Below are 20694 nucleotides of genomic sequence, written 5' to 3' on the forward strand. Positions count from 1 at the left end.
GTGTCCCTAAATGGTGAGTGACAGCTTATTCCGAACTAGACCAAGGGTGGTGGAGAGGAGATCTGAGACTCCTGTTACAGCCACCCAGAACCCCAGGAACAGTCTTTAACATCTGTTTGAATACTAACCTATAAGATGTTGGCCTCACAGTCACATATGAGTCACATGCAGCAGGATCATCTGTGTTCCTTGTGAGAAATACATTTTCCCAGGCCCCATCATAGGTCTAATAAACCGGAATCTCTAGAAATCTGCATTATTTACAAGCTTCTCTAGTTGTTTCTAGAGAATACTAACCTATGGAAAACACTTCTGTGATGATTGAAGCCGAAATAGACTGTAGGAACTATCTTACTTTTGCCCTCTATCCTCTATTGTTACAGATTGGAAAGCAGAGAACACAGAGAGTAAATGAACTGTCTAAGGTTGTATAAGTAATTAGTGTCGTGGTAAACCCAGAATAATGAACCGTGGTGCTCTTTCCCGACCTAGGACTACTCTCCTAACTATCTAGCCAATCCTTTGTTAGATCAAAGAGTGAAGAAAGTGTTTTGAATAAGCATTAAATGTTACACTGCATGAAGATCATGTATCTAGAACAGACTATGCTCATCCTAGCCTCCATGGCTTTACTGAAGTACCCTCTTCCCCTCCTTCCCTACTTTTTCTCTTTTCCACCTTCACAAATCTAATCATCCTTCAAGGTCCAGCAACAGTCCACTTTCACCTTCCTGTGGTCTCTGAGCCCACTCATACGGCCCTGCAGTATATTTTGTAATGGAGCCAGAGAGTTTGCTTTCTGTTCCCAATTAGGTAGCAAGGACTAGATTTCAACCTCTTTTTATCTGCTATAATCCCCTTCACCTGAGGCTAGGCCCCAAGTAGGGGCTCAGAATATCCATATTAAAATCCAGTTGTTGAGCAACAGATTCAGTCAGCCAAGCAGCTAGCCACGTAGCTCTAGCGATATATTTTTGTTGTAATCATATTAAAATTACACAAGATGTAGAGCACAGCTCTCACACCTAGTCTGAGGTCTCCAAGGCTTTCCAAACTGCACTAAGTCCTTGCTCTGCAGCGCTTTTGCTATTAAACAGTCAGTGGAGTGTTTGCATGGCCATCCCTATGCTAGTCACTGTGGGTATTACAAAACAAAAATAAAATACTGCAAGTTCTGCTCCAGCTTCCACATGGGGAGAATGGCTGCATCCTGCACTCACTGTTATCTCTGGTTCCAGTCCAGGCATTGTACGTTCTTATACTCAACCCAGCCTCCTTTGGATCAGTTTCTTGTTCTGGCCTGTCCATAAATCTCTCCCTCCCTTCCTTCTCTGTCTCCTTTGTACCGTCCGTCTCAAACCCCAGTCAGCAGCTGCCAGCAGTAAGGGGCTCTGAGAACCCAAGTGGGGATTTTCCAGACACTTCACATTTTCCTCACTGTGAAAAAATGTGTTTTGCTTGCTTAAAGTGACTGGATTCCTCTTGCCCTCAGTGAGGCTGGGTGAATGAGACACTTGTCCTAAGAAGATCAAAAAGGATCTACAGTCTAAACAAAATTTAGCTGTCATTGTCTCTGGAAATCCTAGCATGTATGGTAATCTCCTCAGGTACTGCCTACATACTAGCCCAAGATGTTAGAGCAATGTGTGGTTATTTTCCTGCCTACTCCCTTCCTTCTTGAGAACCAGAGTTTCTGGACTGCTGCTTGACTCCTTGGCCTTCTCCCCACTGCTCTCTCTTGCTCACAGTGTCCTAGCCCCCCATTTGCTCTCTGCCTTGGTCATTCCCCTCTCTCAGTGGAGACCTAAGATGTGTAGGGCGGAGCCTTTTCCTAAGGCTTCACAGATCCTCTCTCCTTGACATGTTGCTTGATATAGTCTGTTCCTTTTTGTTCCTGGGCACTCTTTCTATGAAGTCCTAACCACCTCCTGGCCTTTTAAAGGGGCAAATGCCAGACAACCAGCAGACTCTGTAGCCCATAGCCTACATGAGGTATAACACCATGATCACACATAATCTAGAAGTTGTGGACCTCTTAGCCTTGGCAATGCCATCCCTACTGGCTTTCTCCAGACTCTTGGGAGTTTGCCTCTCATTTGTGAGTGTGAAGCTAAGCTATACTGAACCAAAGCTTCAGGACCTGAGCAAATGTTTTGGGACAGTTACTAAGTTTAGCTTTAGCATCTACACTGTGCTGTTCACATGACAGGGCATTTCCACAGCTGTTGCCTCACTGAATCCTCACAACAGCCTGGTGATATCAGGATATTCTTCTCCTGATTTTTATTTGTGAGCATGCTAAAGCACGATAATAACATTAATGACTAACATTCATGAAGCACTATGTACCAGACAGTGTTCTAAGCACCATGTATATATTAACTCATATTTTTCCTCACAACAAACCCATTATCTGGTTATTACAATCAGCTTAATTTTTCGGAATAGGAAGCTGAAGCCCAGAAAGGTTAAGAGTCTGACTCAGGATCACACAGCCAGTAGTGGTAGAGCCTTATTTTGAACATAGGCAGCCTGGTTCCTATGTAAACCTAAATATGTAAACATTATGTTATTTGTTTTGTTGTTGTTGTTGCTTTTGCTTTTTTTTTTTTTTTTTTTAGATGGAGTCTGGCTCTGTCACCCAGGCTGGAGTGCAGTGGCGCAATCTCGGCTCACTGCAAGCTCCACCTCTTGGGTTCAAGAGATTCTCCTGCCTCAGCCTCCTGCGTAGCTGGGACTACAGGTGCCCGCCACCATGCCCGGCTAATTGTTTGTATTTTCAGTAGAGACGGGTTTCACCATGTTAGCCAGGATGGTCTCGATTTCCTGACCTTGTGATCCACCTGCCTCAGTCTCCCGAAGTGCTGGCATTACAGTTGTGAGCCACCACTCCCTGCTTTTTTTTTTTTTTTTTTGGAGACAGAGACAGGGCCTCACTCTGTCACCCAGGCTGGAGTGCAGTGGCATGATCTCGGCTCACTGCAGGGCTCAATCGATCCTCCTACCTCAGCCTCCCGAGTAGCTGGGACTACAAGCACATGCCACAACACCTGGCTAATTTTGTTTATCTTTTATAGAGATGGGGTCTCCCTATGTTGCCCCAGCTGGTTTCAAACTCCTGGGCTCAAGCAATTCTCCTTCCTCAGCCTCCCAAAGTGCTGGGATTACAGCTGTGAGCCACTGTGTCCAGCCAACACTATGCTACTTGGACACAGAAAGGTTGAAAGGTTAACTCACACACTCAAAGACACAGGAATCACTCAATGATAGATTCCAGGCTGTACAGTAGGCTTTCTGACCCCAAGTTCTGTATACTTTTCACTATACATTCATGTTTTCACTCATTCAATAAACATTTATTAAGCACTACTATGTGCCAACGATTGTACTATGCAGTGGGCATAAAATTAATGCTCAAAAGGAGCTCAAAGTCTAAAGGGAGAGATAGACAAGAAAACAGAAAGCAAACCATAGCATGATGACTGAGAGCATGGCTTTCATCCTCAATGCATCTGAGTTCAAATCAGAACACTACTATATTTTTCCAGTAATATATGAACCTTGATAGTCTCATCCACAGAATGGAAATTATAGTATCAGTTCATTCCTAATAGGATTGTCATAGTGAAGACTGGATGAATTAATATATCCTATAAACTTAGAAAGGTACCCAGCATGTAGACACTATTATTATATTATAGGTTTCTCTGTTTTATGATAGAATGCCACTGGCTAAGAGTAGGTCCTAACCCAGTGTTTGAGGAAGTGACAGAAGATGCCTGGATGGAGGATGCAGAAGAGGGAAGCAGGGGCTTGAGCATGTAGAGCTTTGAAAACCATGCACAATGCCAAACTAAGAAGCAGAATGCGCTTGGGTCAGTTGAATAGCACCTACATTTCTACCACTTTCAAAGAAGAGCAGGCTGATGACCAACGTGTGTAAGTGGTCTGGTGACCCTAGCATGCAACAAACATTTTTTCCTTAACTCGGGTTTGCAGATTGAATCGCTGTGAGTGGCCATATGAACTGCTGGTCTGTCTCTGAAAGACGCTCAACCCTCCCTTAGCTGTCAGCAGCCTTGTACTCCACCTGGCAACTGCTGGGAAGAATGAGGCTATTGGATAATGGCTTTTGGAGCTGAATTTTACGTGAGGATTTGGAAGAGAGGTGGATGGCGAGAAAGAGGGTGAGGCATTGCACTGAACCATTGGATAGTGTGTGGCCAAAGGAGCCAGGCACCTTCAGGATCCGCTAGGATGACTTTCAAACAGCTTGTGATGATTCGATCTGCCCCCCAGGGACTTTTTTTTTTTTATAAAAGTGTATTTTACAACTTGGGCCAGACAAACCAGTGTCAGTTTTATGGCCACTATAGTTTTTGGTTATTTATTCCCCATCTTCTCTTTGTTTTTTCCAGGTGACCTGCTTTAACTGCTAGACCCCAGAGAGTCTATAAAGAAAAGCAATAATTATTTCTCATATCAGTACAATGCTTTATGATTTACAAAGAAACCGCACATTCATTGGATTTTACAGTACTTCCAGAAGGGAGGCAGAATGAGCAATTACATTGTCATCATTTCCTATGTTACAGATGAGCAAATCAAGGCAAAGAGAGGGGAAATCACATGCCCAGAGTTACACTTCCAGGGAGCGGTAGAGCTAAGACTCTGTATCAGTTTTCTATGCTGTATAATAAATCACCACAAATTAGCAGCTTAAACCTTTACATATTTATTATTTCAGAGTTTCTTTGCTCAGAAGTCTGGGCATGGCTTAGCAAAGTCCTCTGCGTAGAGCCTTACAAAGTCACAACCAAGGTATTGGCCAGGTTTGGGGGCTCATCTGGAGGCTTGATTAAGGAACAATCTGTGTCTTCATTGTGTGGTTGTTGGCAGCGTTCAGTTCTTTGTGGCTGCAGTTTTCAGGGCAGCTCACTTATTGACAGTCACCAAGGGGGAGAGAGTGAGTCTGCTAGCAAGATTGTATCTTATAAAACAGAATATAATCATAGAAGTGATATCCCATTACCTTTGTCATATTCTATTGGTTTGAAGCAGGACATAGGTTCCAATCACATTCAAGGGAAAAGGCTTACACAGGGGCAGGAGCACCAGGAGATGGAGACAGTGGTTGCCACCTTAAAGTCTGTTTGCCATAGACTCCAACCCAGCTTTGTCTGACTCCAAATCAAGTGGTCTTTCCACTGGATCTCACTGTTGCCATTAAGGATGTGTGACATACATTATCACCACTCTCAAATGTACATACACCCATTCAAAGATACTTTTGCCAAGCACAGAGTGGAGTAAATCTAAGAAGCCTGCTCTTCCCCTTAAACCCGTGTCCTGGGTTACACAGCCGAGAATCCTAACTGACTAACTTATGAATACACCCTGACTCTCTTAACTCAGAAAAAAAAATTTTATCACTTCTAAAGATGGAATGTTGTTTTGGGACAACTTCTTGCAAACCCTGAGCTTATTATCTTCAGAAAAGAATGCGTGTCTTTCTCATTTAGGAGACTTAAACTCTTATCCTGACAACTTCCAAATGACTTACAAAGGCAAAGGAAGTCGTGCTGTGTTTAGCTCCTTTAGCTTTTGTGGCTAAGTCTCATTATTTTGATCCTATTAATGACTGTCAGAGAAGACATGGCCTTGGAGGAAAGGGGTTAAAGAGAGTTCTTTAAATCTCTCAGCCAAGGCCAGAAAGCTCTCTGAGGATGGCTTCTGAGTTTAGGCACGCCTGCAAAGAAGCCCTATAGCTCTCTCCAGACGCCTGCTCTTCACTGACAATAAAGGCTACCTTAACTATTTATTTCATTCAGTCAGTCAGTCAGCAAGCGTTTACTGAACACTGCTTTGTGCAAGGCAGCATTCTACATACTGGCCATAGTGAGCCCACCATCCTCATAAGCAAAAAGCTCACGGTGGAGTGAAGACTCAGACAAGAAAGCGATTACAAGACTATAGAATTGCTTTAATGAACGTATGCTCTGAGCGTATGGGACTCTGTCTGATGCGGTTAGGAAAGATAGGTGCTTGCTCCAGATTGCAAACCCAAAGCCTTCAGGACCAGGCCAATGAATCACACAGGTGGATGCAGGGAGTGGTAGGGTTTGTACCAAACTGGAGGGCATTGTAATAAAAAAAAAAAAAAATTAAACGCCATGTGGTCCTAATAAAACATGCCCTGGAAACTGCCAATTTACGACCCCAGCTTAGACAAAGGAGGTAGTGTTTGTGCTGAGATTTAAATGATAATAGCAAACACTTATATAGAGGTTACTGTGTACCAGGTACTCTTGTAAACAATTAATGTATTAACTCATTTAATCTCCATAACAAGCCTATTAGGTAGGTACATAAATTAGCCTTGTTTTATAGATGAGGAAATAGAGGTCTAGAGAAGTTCGACGACTTGCCTCACATCACACAGCTAATGACCGCAGCTGGAATTCAAACTTACACAGCCTGGGTTCACAGCCCATATGGCAGACTACCATGTCCTCAGCCTCTGCTAAAAAATGACTAAGCATTTGAAAGGCAGCCAGATAGCGAGAGAACATGTCACACAGAGGAAGCAGCATCTGCAAAGGCAGAGGCCTAAAGAGACTGAGGGATTCCAGGGTCCTTAAAAATTGTAGTATTTCTGGAATAGCAAGTGTGTGTTTTGAGGTAATGGGGGAATGGGTGGAGCAAGATCAGGAGATAGATGAAGAGAAATGAGGTCAGAGGTTAGGCAGAGAGCCTCATGCCTGTCATTCCAGCACTTTAGGAGGCCGAAGCAAGAGGATTGCTTGAGCCTAGGAGTTCGAGACCAGTAGGGGCAACATAGTGAGACCCTGTTTCTACAAAAATAAAAATAAATAGAAAAAATCAGCTGGGCACAACCTGTCCCAGCTACTCAAGAGGCTGATCTGGGAGGATCCCTTGAGCCTGGGAGGTCGAGACTCTAGTGAGCCTTGATCGTGCCACTGCACTCCAGTCTGGTTGACACTGCGAGAACCTGTCTCAAAAAAAAGAAAGAAAGAAAGAAAGAAAGAAGAAATTGAGGCCAGACAGAAAAATCAACAAGGACTTGTATGCCATGCAAAGCACTTATCCATTCATTAAATAAACATTTATTAAGCACTTGCTGTGTGCTAAACCTTTACAAAGCATCATGCTAAGGAGATAGATCTAGGCACACAGGGTTTTTTTTTTTTGGAAGTGTGGTCCAGAGAGGGGACATCGAACTCAGCATGAGGGAATCTGGAAACACATCCCAAAAAAGTGATTGAATTGACCTAAGCCTTAAAGGATTAGTAGAGGTTGGCTAGGCAAAGGAGACACGAAAGGGCATTGCAAAGAGAGGGAACAAAGTATGCAAAGGCATTTCTGAACTCATGGTAATAATGGTTGTCCTTCTTGTCTCTAATTGTCCTCTTCTTTCTATCCTCTCACCTATTCACATGTCACAATGGGAGATAGAAAGCCAGCGAAGAATCAGACCAAAAGTTGCTCCACAGGATGCTTATGCTCTGGCATACCTAGCAGAGGAAAGGGGGTAAAGGGATAAATTTGGGGTTAGAATAACTGAATTTGGGCTCAGGCACTTCATCCACATTAACTCCATTTAACTCTAAGGCTCGAAAGACTGATATGTGAGGGAATCATCATATCAACCTTGCAAATTTTTCCTTTTGATCCTTTATTCCTATTTTATAAATGAGAAAACGCAAGGTCAGAGAGGTGATGTCACCTGCTTGAAGTAACTCTGTTAGTAAGTGGCATGATTTGGGGTTTGAACTCAGGAAAGTTTGGCTCCAAAACCTGTGTTCCCATGTTCTCAGCTTCTAAGAACCTTCTCTCCCTTGAAAGCATGATGTCTTTTAGTAACAATAGCTAAAAATCATTTATTGCAAGCTCAGTCTATAATTTCAAACTGCTTCCCTCAACACGTCAGTCCTTTGAGCCTTAGATTTATCTGCTGTAAAAGAAGACTGTGGTAGAAAATACTACTGTTCATCAATATTCAGTTCCTTTCTACTTTTAGTAATACAGGGATGTTATACCTCTTTTCTTCCTTGAAGCTAGATATGGCCATATGGCTTGCTCTGACCAATGAAATATGAGTAGAAGTGACATGTGTTACTTTAGGGTGGAAGCATTTAAGAGATCGTGTGATTCTCTGTCTTCTCTTAACGCTACTACTAGACAACATTCCGAATGATAGTACCTCCACCGGCCTAGGTTTCTGTGTAAAAATGACATATACCAGAGACCTCCACTGGCTGGCAATGGATATGAATGAATGTATTACACACACATGCACCCACACACACATACACACACACTTTCATTGGTTTAAGCCACTAAAATTCTGGAGTTGTTTGTCATCTCAGCATAACCTATTATATCCTAACCAATATAGAGGTTAATGGTCTCTATTTCACAGATTTGTTGTAAGGATCAATGGAATAATGGAAGTAGAAGTGCTTTATAAATTCTGAGGCTGTGTGCACTTGCCAAGTGGTATGTCTGAGTTCAGGTCCTATTGAACTGTGCTCTAATGGAATATCACTATACAAATAAGATATTTTTAGACACTTGTATCTTTTTACATTATGGGCAGATATTTACTTGTCTGCATAGCATTCTTGTGTGGGAGGCTTCCCTTTTATGGATAAGAAGGGACCAATTCTGAAAACTGAAATTCATTTCCCAGAGACTATGGGTAGCTGATACAACCAGCCATCCTAATCAAAATGGTTACTACTGGTTCCAATTTTTTTTCATCTAGGCTCAAAGAAGCAATTTAGGGAGACCCGACCCTGATCCTCTCAGATAGCAATTCTGGATTCTACTCCTAGAACAGAGGAAAAGCTGCTGATCTAGGCCTGATAGTTCCAAGTTAATAACCCTGCCAGAAACTGACTTGCAAACATTGGCCTGAAAGGGCTAGTAATGACATTTGTCATGTGGGGTGGTTTGGATGGTTTATGACCATGGGAAAAAGCCAATTCCTCCCCAGGCCTAATAATCTCACTCCTTGATCTAGCAAACTCACTCCTGAAAGTCAATTCTAAAGTAAAAATTTAATAGAAAAAAAAGACTTCATCTATGGATATTTTTATAATAGTAAAAATATGGAAAAACATCTAAAACAAAACAACAGGGTAAAGGCTATACAAAATTAAAAGGATAGTTACAAAAACTGTGCAGAAACATGGAAATATATGTCAGAGGTGAGAAAACTGATGCAGAGGAAAGCCAAATCAATAATCTGAGTTCAACTGCTCAACAAATGATAAAGCTGGGACTTGAACCAAAGCAATGCAGCATCAGGGTTTGTGGGTGCCTTAGTCTGCTCGGGCTGTCATAATAATACACCATAAACTGGGTGGCTTAAACAACAGAAATTTATTTTCTCACAGTTCTGGAAGCTGGAAAGTCCAAGACTGAAATTCTTCCTGGCTTACAGATGGCTGCCTGGGACATAGCATAGACATAGCATGTCTATGAGGGCATAGACATAGCAAGTCTATGTCCTCACATGGTGGGAGGTGAGGGGAGATAGAGAGAGAGAGAGAGATGGAGAGGGAGAGAGCGAGAGAAAGAGAGAGAGAAGGAGAGAGAAATAGAGATACTTGGTGTCTCTTCCTGTTTTATAATGATGCAAGTTATCACATCAGTGTTCTACCCTGATGACCTCATTTAACCTTAATCACTTCCTAAAGGCAATACGTGGGGTGTTAGGGCTTCAACATATAAATTTTGGGGAGACACAATTCAGTTCATAGCATTTTGTCTCTGGGCCTCTGAAATTCATGTCCTTATAGCAGGCAAACTACCTCCATATCATCCCAACAGCCCTAAAACTCTTAATTAATTTTAGTATCAACTCTAAATTCTAAAGTCCAAAGTTTCATCGAAATATCGCCTAAATCAGAGATGGGTGAGAAATTAGGTATGATTGATCCTGAGGCAAAATTCCTCTCCAGCTGTGAACCTGTGAAACCAGACAAGTCATGTGCTTCCAAAATACAATGATGAGACAGGCACAAGACAAAAATAAGTAGGAAAGAAGGAAGGGGTGCAGGATCCCAATCAAATCCAAAGCCTAGCAGGACAAGTTTTATTAGATCTTAAGAATCAAGAATCATCCTCTTTGGCTTGATATCCACCTTCCAGACCCATGGGGCAGTGGCTTCACCCCCATGTCTCTGTTTAGAAGCTGTTTAGCTTCAGTTGAAACTGAGACAATGGCACCACCCTTTGAAACCAAGGAGGCAGACATGATGATCTCTGAATCACCTTTGGGGTAGGTCATTCTTCTCGTTTCTTGAAGAATAGTGCATGTTCGCAGTTTGAATGACTCTATGGTCTGGTCTTGTAGGACCTAAGAAATCCAACAGCCTTCCTTCATTTAGTCTCATTTTTTTTCTGTCTTCTTTAGTTCCAGCTGGTATGTTTCTCCCAGTATAATCCCATCTCTGTTCCTGGATTCTGCTGAGATAGTTGGTTAAATCCATGTGTTGCACCCATAATCTCTTTATCAAATGATTATTCAGCCACACCCTTAGTGTCCTCTTCAGAAACAGCTTTCTCTTGTTTTATAATATGGAAAAATTGAAAATTTTCCTATTCTCCAAGTTATTTAGAATTGGATAGTGGGTAGAGTGTTAGGCAAAAGGTGCCTTTTGCCTAACAATTCCTTCTTCAATTCATCTCTCTACTCTCACATTTTACTATAAGCAGTAAGGAGGATCCAGGCTTCACCTTTGCTTAGAAATCTTCTCTGCTAAATATCCATTTCATCATTCACAAGTTCTACTTTACACAAAACACCAGAACACAGTGAAGCCATGTTCCTTGCCAAGTAAAGCAAACAAAGACCGCTTTACTTCCAGTCTCCAATAACCTGTTCCTCATTTCCATCCAGGACCTCACCAGAATTGCCTGTAACATCCATTTTTCTAGCATGCATCTCAAAACTCTTCCAGCCGCTACCCATTATCCAGTTCCAAAGCTGCTTCCACATTTTTAGATATTTGTTACAGCAGCACCCTACTTCTTGGAACCAAAATTTGTATTAGAGTTATTTAGAGAAACAGAACTAATAAGAATGCATATACATATACACATACATATATGTATATAAACATATAAACATATACATACATATACGTATTGCATATATAGTGTGTATATATACACATATACATATAAATGCATATATATATTTGGCTCCTGTGATTATGGAATCTGAGACATCCCAGGTCTGCAGTTGGCAAGCTACAGACCCAGGAGAGCCGATGGTGTAATTCTAGTCCAAATCCAAAGACGTAAGAACCAGGAGAGCCAATGGTGTAAGTTCCAGTCTGAGAATTGGCAGGTTCAAGATCCAGGAAGAGCAGATGTTTTAGTGTTTGGGTCATAAGGCAGAACGAGGAGATGTCCCTGTTCAAGAAGGAAGGCAGGAGGAGTTCCGTCTTACTTGCAGGAAGGTCAGCTTTTTTGTTCTATTCAGGCTTTAATTCATGGGATGAAGTCCACCAACATTAGGGAGAGCAATCTGCTCTACTCGGTCTATTAATTTAAATGTTGATCTAACCGAGAAACATCCTCATAGACACAATCAGAATGTTTGACCAAATGTATGGGTACTGTGTGGCCATTCAAGTTGACGTACAAAAGGAACCATCATAGTGGGTTTAACCACAGGGTTATTTTTCTAGTGTCTGCCTTTCTTGACCCTTATTAATTGGCCTTTTGTACAATTTTCTTAATTATTTTGCCTGTTTACTTTCGTAGTATATGTTATTTTTTCAGGGCGTCAAGAAATTATTATTAGATTTCATTGGAATTGCCTTTCTCCAATTCAACCTCCTCACCACTGCCAGGGAAAACTTCTTCAAGTACAAATCACATCTGTTGCTCTCTTGATTAAAATATTTTAATGGTTTCCTAGGCTCCTAAACTCCTCAGCAAAGATACTAGGCCTTTCATGATCTTAACTCTACCAACCTTTCTGGCTTCCTGCCACACTTCTCCTGCTATACTCTAGTTATCTCTCATAACTTGCATTTCCCTAAATGGAGTGTGGGGTCGCTTTTTCTCCCGTGCTCTTGCTCATGCTTAGAATACCCTCTTGACCCACCCATGCCAAGTGAACATCTACACTTATTGTCCTCCCCGCCCCTCCCCGGGCCCAGGGGAAAAAGGAGTGTCAAAGAAGAAGAAATCAGCAAAGTTAGGGGATCAGGAAGGAGGCAGACAGAGATTTAGACCATGTGGAGGTCACTGAAACCTCTGAGATAAAGTATAGGTTGAATGGCAGGAGCCAAAGTCACTGAACAAGTAATTATGAAACCAGATGTTTGATGGTGAAATGAAAGAAAGAGATAAAAATAGATCTCCAGGGAGCAGAAACATTGAGAGGAAAGCATGTTTAAGATGGTTACTTGTAGAGTTTCTTACATAAGCAGTTGAGCAATTTAAATATCATTCAATTGATGGCAGGGCAAAAATCATTTTCGAATGCTCCTAGCTGTACTCATAGCTACAAAACCATTAATAATCCTGTAAACATGTCCATGTCATACAATATAAACTCATATTTTCAATCTGTATGTTAGGTGGCTCAAAGCAAGGCTCTCCAATTGGACCACTCAACCAACTTCCACTCTTGGCAAACAGATAGTTATGATTTCTGGTCTCAAATTCCACAAATTAAATGCCAAAACATATCCTTTCTTATGCAAAACATCTTTTTAGAGCACCTCTCCAGTGCTATCTTCTAAATCTCATTCTCCTGCTAATGACACCCTGTCTTTCTATCTCTCTCTCAATTTTCACCCTCCTCTTCCTTTCCCCACGGAGTATCCAGAGATTCATAGTTTGTAAATAATTATTAGTCTTTATAAAAGCTTGGTTTGATGGTAGGAGTTGGGACAGGAGGGTTCTGGGTCTGTTTAGAAAGCTACTAGAGTTGAGAAAACAGAATGGTGTATACAAGACAGCATATGTGCAAAGTTGAGCCAGGCAGGGTAAAAAATCCAGAATTTTTGCTGTCACACACCCTGTTACATCACTCACTTATATATTACCCTCCAAACTTAGCTTATTTATATAGAAGGTGCCCATACAATCATTCCCAACTAGAGTTGTACTTTATCAATTCAATGACCCTCCCCTCTACAAATCCCATCTAAGTACTTACCCAAGCCCTTTCTGCTCAACTCGGACCTCAGGATTTCAAAATCCTTGTCCCTCAGAACAGGATTTACCTACCACCCCATCATTTTCCATAAATAGGGGAAAAATTAACTAGCATTGATTGACTACCTCCTGGGTACCAGGAATTTAACCCTCATATGAGTGAAATTGGCACTATAACTTCATCTTACAGGTAGGGAAACTGAGACCCAGTGAGGGATATTTTTCAAAATCATGTACGTAATAAGTTGGCATAAGTGGAATGGGAATAAAGTAAGTTTAAGGTCCATACTTTTTCTACCACCACCCTTCAACAACTTCTATGGGAACTGATTTTTTTAACCAGGACCATAAAGCTTATTTGTATCATATGTCTTCTCAAGTTCTGTTTCCTACCCAATCCTCCAATTTCCCTTTCCTCAAATAACTAATAAAATTGGCCAGTGGAAGGAAGGTATGTTTAGTAGTTGACAAGGAGTAGTTTCAGAGGGAAAGTATAATGGGGTTTTGTTTTCTTACTTCCTGTCTCCTGTTACAGTTCTTGCAGAAGAGTGGGAATCTTTTGATCTGGGGTACTGAAATCCCAGAAATATCAAACCTAGTCAGCTCCAAAAAACCATAGGACTGGGTGGGTTTGATCTCCTTCTAGGTAGGCCTGAAAGTGACCAGAGGAGGAAGCCTCTTGGCTTGTTCACCAGGTTTGTGATACTTGTGAGCCAGATCTCCTTTTGGCCCTCCACGAGGACTATGAAAAGCTTGTGACTTTCTGGATCTGTTTATCTCATGGACTGGTCTCTGCTGGGGGATCCTAATATACCCACGCCACTGTGTCTCAAACCCAAAGTGATCTGCTGGAAGGGATCTATCTTCAGAAATGGTCTGAACCCTCCCGCTGTATTCTACTTAGTTCTTTATCTTGGGCATCTGGAATGGAGAGTAAAGGTGATTTTAATTGCTTTTTAGCTCAACAGCAGGATGATTAAAATTGCTTAAAGTATGTTTTAAGCTGCAAATCAACCTTTTCCCTGTAGTTACTTATATTTTAAATTGGCTTGTTTCTGTTCCCGTGCCATCACAACAACGTCAGTTCTGAGCAAAATGGTACTGTTAACTGTTTCCCATCACCTACCTCCCACTTCCAGTTACTCCGCCTGGGCCTCTCTTTCTTTTTAGCACTTCTCCCTCCCTCAGGGACTTCTAGTAATACCAATCCCTTGCTCAGGAAAATGAAACTCTCGTGGGATATGATCCAGAGACAGTCTAACAGGAGTGATGGTTTAATGCAATGAGGACCTCAATGATTTCCAGAAGTCCCACCACTTAACTATCCTTCAGCTTCCCAAAATAAACCCTCCACTCATTACTATGTACAGCTCCTCTCAAAAAGTGCCAAGGAAACTGAGGTAAAGTCATCTCATTCATTCACTTGTTTATTCATTTATTTACCAATTTTTGTTGAGCACCTCAGCTGAAGGCGTTCTAGGCAAGGCAAACAGCATGAAAAATGACAGGGAGGATTAAGGGAGAGATGGGTTGGTTGAAAGAACAGTTAGTTAGTACTTTGGTTCGAATGGAGGATAGGATGCAAATGTGGATATGAACATAGATGAAGTCTGATAAATATTTATGGATCAGATCAGATCAGAAAGGCCTTGTTTGTCTTTCTGAAAAGTTTGTGATGTCATCCTGAAGGTAGTGGAAAACAACTGAAATGTGTTAAGCAGGACAGTGACATAATAAGACATGTGCTTTAGAAAGCTTACTCAGTAAGTCACAGTATAGACGATCTTGAACAAAACTAAGGACAGTTTTAAGATATCATCCAAGTGAAAAACAGGGCCTTAGCCTATTAAACTTACAGATAAACACCTCTTTCTTTAGGGGACACTAGAGAAACGAAGTATAGCTTATTTAAAAGCAAACGAGAGCAGTCTATTTGAGTCTGATCAGGGCACCCCAAGGAAATCTGCTTTTGTTGGTTATGGGTCCAAGCTTTCTGTCTATGGCCTAACCTTAACCAATTTCTGGTTTTTGGATCTTGAAAAATAGAATTGGTACATGACACATTCCCATGAGCACTTACAAGTTTCTCCCACTAAAAATTTCTGGACCCCGCATTTTCCTTCAGCTACTGTTTTTCTCTCCTTATAACAACACTTCTATAAGGATTTTCTAGCCTTTTTCCATTGCTTCTCCTCCTATTCACTTTCAAAAGCAAAACAATCACATTAGTGCTACTTCACTTCACCAAACAGAACTATCACCAGTTTTCTGTGACCTTGATGCTAAATCTAATGGTTACTTGTTAGCTCTCATTTTCTTTACTGCTGTGCATAATTCAATACAGTTCATCATTTTCTTCTTCCTGAAACACTGTCTTTCTTTAGCTTCTGGGCTCGGCACTCTCCTAGCTCTTGTCCTGCCTCTTTGTCCCTCTTATCTTTATCCAACTTTCAAATGTTGGCATCATCCAGTTTCACCCTAGGCTCTCTCATTTTCTCACCCTATACTTTATCTACATGAACTCAACCATTCTCATGTCTTCAATAACAGTGTATATGCCAATGAATACCAGTTTTATACTTCTAGATTTCTCTTCTGAGCTTCAGAATGGTATAGGCATACCTCAGAGATATTGCAGATTTGGTTCCAGACCACTGCAATAAAGTGAATATCGCAATAAAGCAAGTCACATGAATTCTTTAGATTTCAGTGCAAATAAAAGTTATCTTTATACCATAATGTAGTCTATTAAGTATGCAATAGCATTATGTCTAAAAAAAGTACATACGTTAATTAAAAATACTTCACTGCTAAAAATGCTGACGATCATCTGAGCCTTTAGTGAGTCCTAATCTTTTTGCTGGTGGAGGGTCTTGCCTTGAAGTGTATGGCTGCTGATTGATCAGGGTGGTGGTTGCTGAAGGTTGGGGTGGCTGTGGCAATTTCTTAAGATAAGACAACAAGGCAGTTTGCTACATTTACTGACTCTTTATTTCATGAAATATTTCTCTGTAGCATGCCATGCTGTTTGATAGCATTTTACTCAGAGTACAACTTCTTTCAAAATTAGGGTCAGTCCTCTCAAACCCTGCCACTGCTATATCAACTAAGATTATGTAATATTCTAAATCCTTTGTTGTCATTTTGGCAATGTTCACAGCATCTTCACCAGGAGTAGATTCCACTTCTCAATAAATTACTTTATTTGCTGATCCATAAGAAGCAACTCCTTATCCATTCAAGTTTGATCATGAAATTGCAGTAATTCAGTCAAATCTTCAGGCTCCATTTCTAATTCTTGTTGTCTTGCTATTTTCACCACATCTACAGTCACTCCCTCCACTGAAGTCTCGAATCTCTCAAAGTCATGCATGAGGGTTGGAATCAACTTCTTCCAAACTCCTGTTAATGTGGATATTTTTACCTTCCCCTATTAATCATGAATGTTCTTGTTTTTGTTTTTTTTTTCTTTTGAGATGGAGTCTCGCTCTGTCACCCAGGCTGGAGTGCGGTGGCACGATTTCGGCTCACTGCAACCTCTGCCTCCCGGGTTCAAGCAATTCCCCTACCTCAGACTCCCAAGTAGCTGAGAGTACAGGTGCATGCCACCATGCATGGCTTTTTTTTTTTTTTTTTTTTTTTTTTTTTGTAGCTTTAGTAGAGTTGGGGTTTCACCACATTGGCCAGCCTGATCTCAAACTCCTGACCTCAAGTGATCTGCCTGCCTCGGCCTCCCAAAGTGCTGGGATTACAGGTGTGAGCCACCACACCTGGCCATGAATGTTCTTAATGACATTTAGAACAGTGAATCATCATTCTACTCTATCTTGGGGGGCGGAGCAAGATGGCCGAATAGGAACAGCTCCAGTCTCCAACTCCCAGCGCGAGCGACACAGAAGACCGGTGATTTCTGCATTTTCAACTGAGGTACTGGGGTCATCTCTCTAGGGAGTGCCGGACAATCGGTGCGGGTCAGCTGCTGCAGCCTGACCAGCGTAAGCTGAAGCAGGGCGAGGCATCGCCTCACCTGGAAGCGCAAGGGGGAAGGAAATCCGTTTTCCTAGCCAGGGGAACTGAGACACACACCACCTGGAAAATCGGGTAACTCCCACCCCAATACTGCGCTTTAAGGAAACAGGCACACCAGGAGAATATATCCCACACCTGGCCGGGAGGGTCCCACGCCCACGGAGCCTCCCTCACTGCTAACACAGCCGTCTGCGGCGATCTATCCGCAAGGCAGCAGCGAGGCTGGGGGAGGGGCGCCCGCCATTGCTGAGGCTTAAGTAGGTAAACAAAGCCGCTGGGAAGCTCGAACTGGGTGGAGCTCACAGCAGCTCAAGGAAGCCTGCCTGTCTCTGTAGACTCTACCGCTGCAGACAGCGCACAGCTGCAGTCCATTAGGGGAAAGAGCGGGCCGCTGCAGACCCGAACGACTCTGTCTGACGGCTTTGGGGAGAGCCGTGGATCTCCTAACGCGGAGGTTGAGATCTGAGAACGGACAGACTGCCTGCTCAGGTGGGTCCCTGACCCCTGAGTAGCCTAGCTGGGAGACATCCCCCACTAGGGGCAGTCTGATACCCCACACCTCACAGGGTGGCGTCACCCCTGAGAGGAAACTTCCAAAGAAAGAACCAGACAGGTACACTCGCTGTTCAGCAATATTCTATCTTCAGCAACCTCTGCTGCTGATACCCAGGCAAACAGGGTCTGGAGTGGACCTCAAGCAATCTCTAAGAGACCAACAGACAGTCCTTCTGACTGTCAGACGGAAAACTATCAAACAGGAAGGACACCTATACCAAAACCCCATCAGTACGTCACCATCATCAAAGTCCAGAGACAGATAAAACCACAAAGATGGGGAAGAAGCAGGGCAGAAAAGCTGGAAATTCAAAAAATAAGAGCGCATCTCCCCCTGCAAAGGAGCGCAGCCCATCGCCAGCAACGGATCAAAGCTGGTCAGAGAATGACTTTGACGAGATGAGAGAAGAAGGCTTCAGTCCATCAAACCTCTCAGAGCTAAAGGAGGAATTACGTACCCAGCGCAAAGAAACTAAAAATCTTGAAAAAAAAGTGGAAGAATTGACAGCTAGACTAATTAATGCAGAGAAGATCATAAACGAAATGACAGAGATGAAAACCATGACACGAGAAATACGTGACAAATGCACAAGCTTCGGTAACCGACTTGATCAACTGGAGGAAAGAGTATCAGCGATTGAGGATCAAATGAATGAAATGAAGCGAGAAGAGAAACCAAAAGAAAAAAGAAGAAAAAGAAATGAACAAAGCCTGCAAGAAGTATGGGATTATGTAAAAAGACCAAATCTACGTCTGATTGGGGTGCCTGAAAGTGAGGGGGAAAATGGAACCAAGTTGGAAAACACTCTTCAGGATATCATCCAGGGCCGGGCGCGGTGGCTCAAGCCTGTAATCCCAGCACTTTGGGAGGCCGAGGCGGGTGGATCACGAGGTCAGGAGATCGAGACCATCCTGGCTAACACGGTGAAACCCCGCCTCTACTAAAAAAAATACAAAAAACTAGCCGGGCGAGGTGGCGGGCGCCTGTAGTCCCAGCTACTCAGAGGCTGAGGCAGGAGAATGGCGTAAACCTGGGAGGCGGAGCTTGCAGTGAGCTGAGACGGCACTGCACTCCAGCCTGGGCTACAGAGCGAGACTCCGTCTCAAAAAAAAAAAAAAAAAAAACAGGATATCATCCAGGAGAACTTCCCCACCTAGTAGGGCAGGCCAACATTCAAATTCAGGAAATACAGAGAACGCCACAAAGATACTCCTCCAGAAGAGCAACTCCAAGACACATAATTGCCAGATTCACCAAAGTTGAAATGAAGGAAAAAATCTTAAGGGCAGCCAGAGAGAAAGGTCGGGTACCCACAAAGGGAAGCCCATCAGAATAACAGCAGACCTCTCGGCAGAAACTCTACAAGCCAGAAGAGAGTGGGGGCCAATATTCAACGTTCTTAAAGAAAAGAATTTTCAACCCAGAATTTCATATCCAGCCAAACTAAGCTTCATCAGTGAAGGAGAAATAAAATCCTTTACAGATAAGCAAATGCTTAGAGATTTTGTCACCACCAGGCCTGCCTTACAAGAGACCCTGAAGGAAGCCCTAAACATGGAAAGGAACAAGCGGTACCAGCCATTGCAAAAACATGCCAAAATGTAAAGACCATCGAGGCTAGGAAGAAACTGCATCAACTAACGAGCAAAATAACCAGTTAATATCATAATGACAGGATCAAGTTCACACATAACAATATTAACCTTAAATGTCAATGGACTAAATGCTCCAATTAAAAGACACAGACTGGCAAACTGGATCAAGAGTCAAGACCCATCAGTCTGCTGTATTCAGGAGACCCATCTCACATGCAGAGACATACATAGGCTCAAAATAAAGGGATGGAGGAAGATCTACCAAGCAAATGGAGAACAAAAAAAAGCAGGGGTTGCAATCCTAGTCTCTGATAAAACAGACTTTAAACCATCAAAGATCAAAAGAGACAAAGAAGGCCATTACATAATGGTAAAGGGATCAATTCAACAGGAAGAGCTAACTCTCCTAAATATATATGCACCCAATACAGGAGCACCCAGATTCATAAAGCAAGTCCTTAGAGACCTACAAAGAGACTTAGACTCCCATACAATAATAATGGGAGACTTCAACACTCCACTGTCAACATTAGACAGATCAACGAGACAGAAAGTTAACAAGGATATCCAGGAATTGAACTCATCTCTGCACCAAGCGGACCTAATAGACATCTATAGAACTCTCCACCCCAAATCAACAGAATATACATTCTTCTCAGCACCACATCGCACTTATTCCAAAATTGACCACATAATGGAAGTAAAGCACTCCTCAGCAAATGTACAAGAACAGAAATTATAACAAACTGTCTCTCAGACCACAGTGCAATCAAACTAGAACTCAGGACTAAGAAACTCAATCAAAACCGCTCAACTACATGGAAACTGAACAACCTGCTCCTGAATGACTACTGGGTACATAACGAAATGACAGCAGAAATAAAGATGTTCTTTGAAACCAATGAGAACAAAGATACAACATACCAGAATCTCTGGGACACATTAAAGCAGTGTGTAGAGGGAAATTTATAGCACTAAATGCCCACAAGAGAAAGCAGGAGAGATCTAAAATGGACACTCTAACATCACAATTAAAAGAACTAGAGAGGCAAGAGCAAACACATTCAAAAGCTAGCAGAAGGCAAGAAATAACTAAGATCAGAGCAGAACTGAAGGAGATAGAGACACAAAAAACCCTCCAAAAAATCAATGAATCCAGGAGTTGGTTTTTTGAAAAGATAAACAAAATTGACAGACCGCTAGCTAGACTAATAAAGAAGAAAAGAGAGAAGAATCAAATAGACGCAATAAAAAATGATAAAGGGGATATCACCACCGACCCCACAGAAATACAAACAACCATCA

This window comes from Trachypithecus francoisi, unplaced genomic scaffold (genome assembly GCF_009764315.1).
Source record: "Trachypithecus francoisi isolate TF-2019V2 unplaced genomic scaffold, Tfra_2.0 Lachesis_group6, whole genome shotgun sequence".
NCBI classification, from domain to species: domain Eukaryota; kingdom Metazoa; phylum Chordata; class Mammalia; order Primates; family Cercopithecidae; genus Trachypithecus; species Trachypithecus francoisi.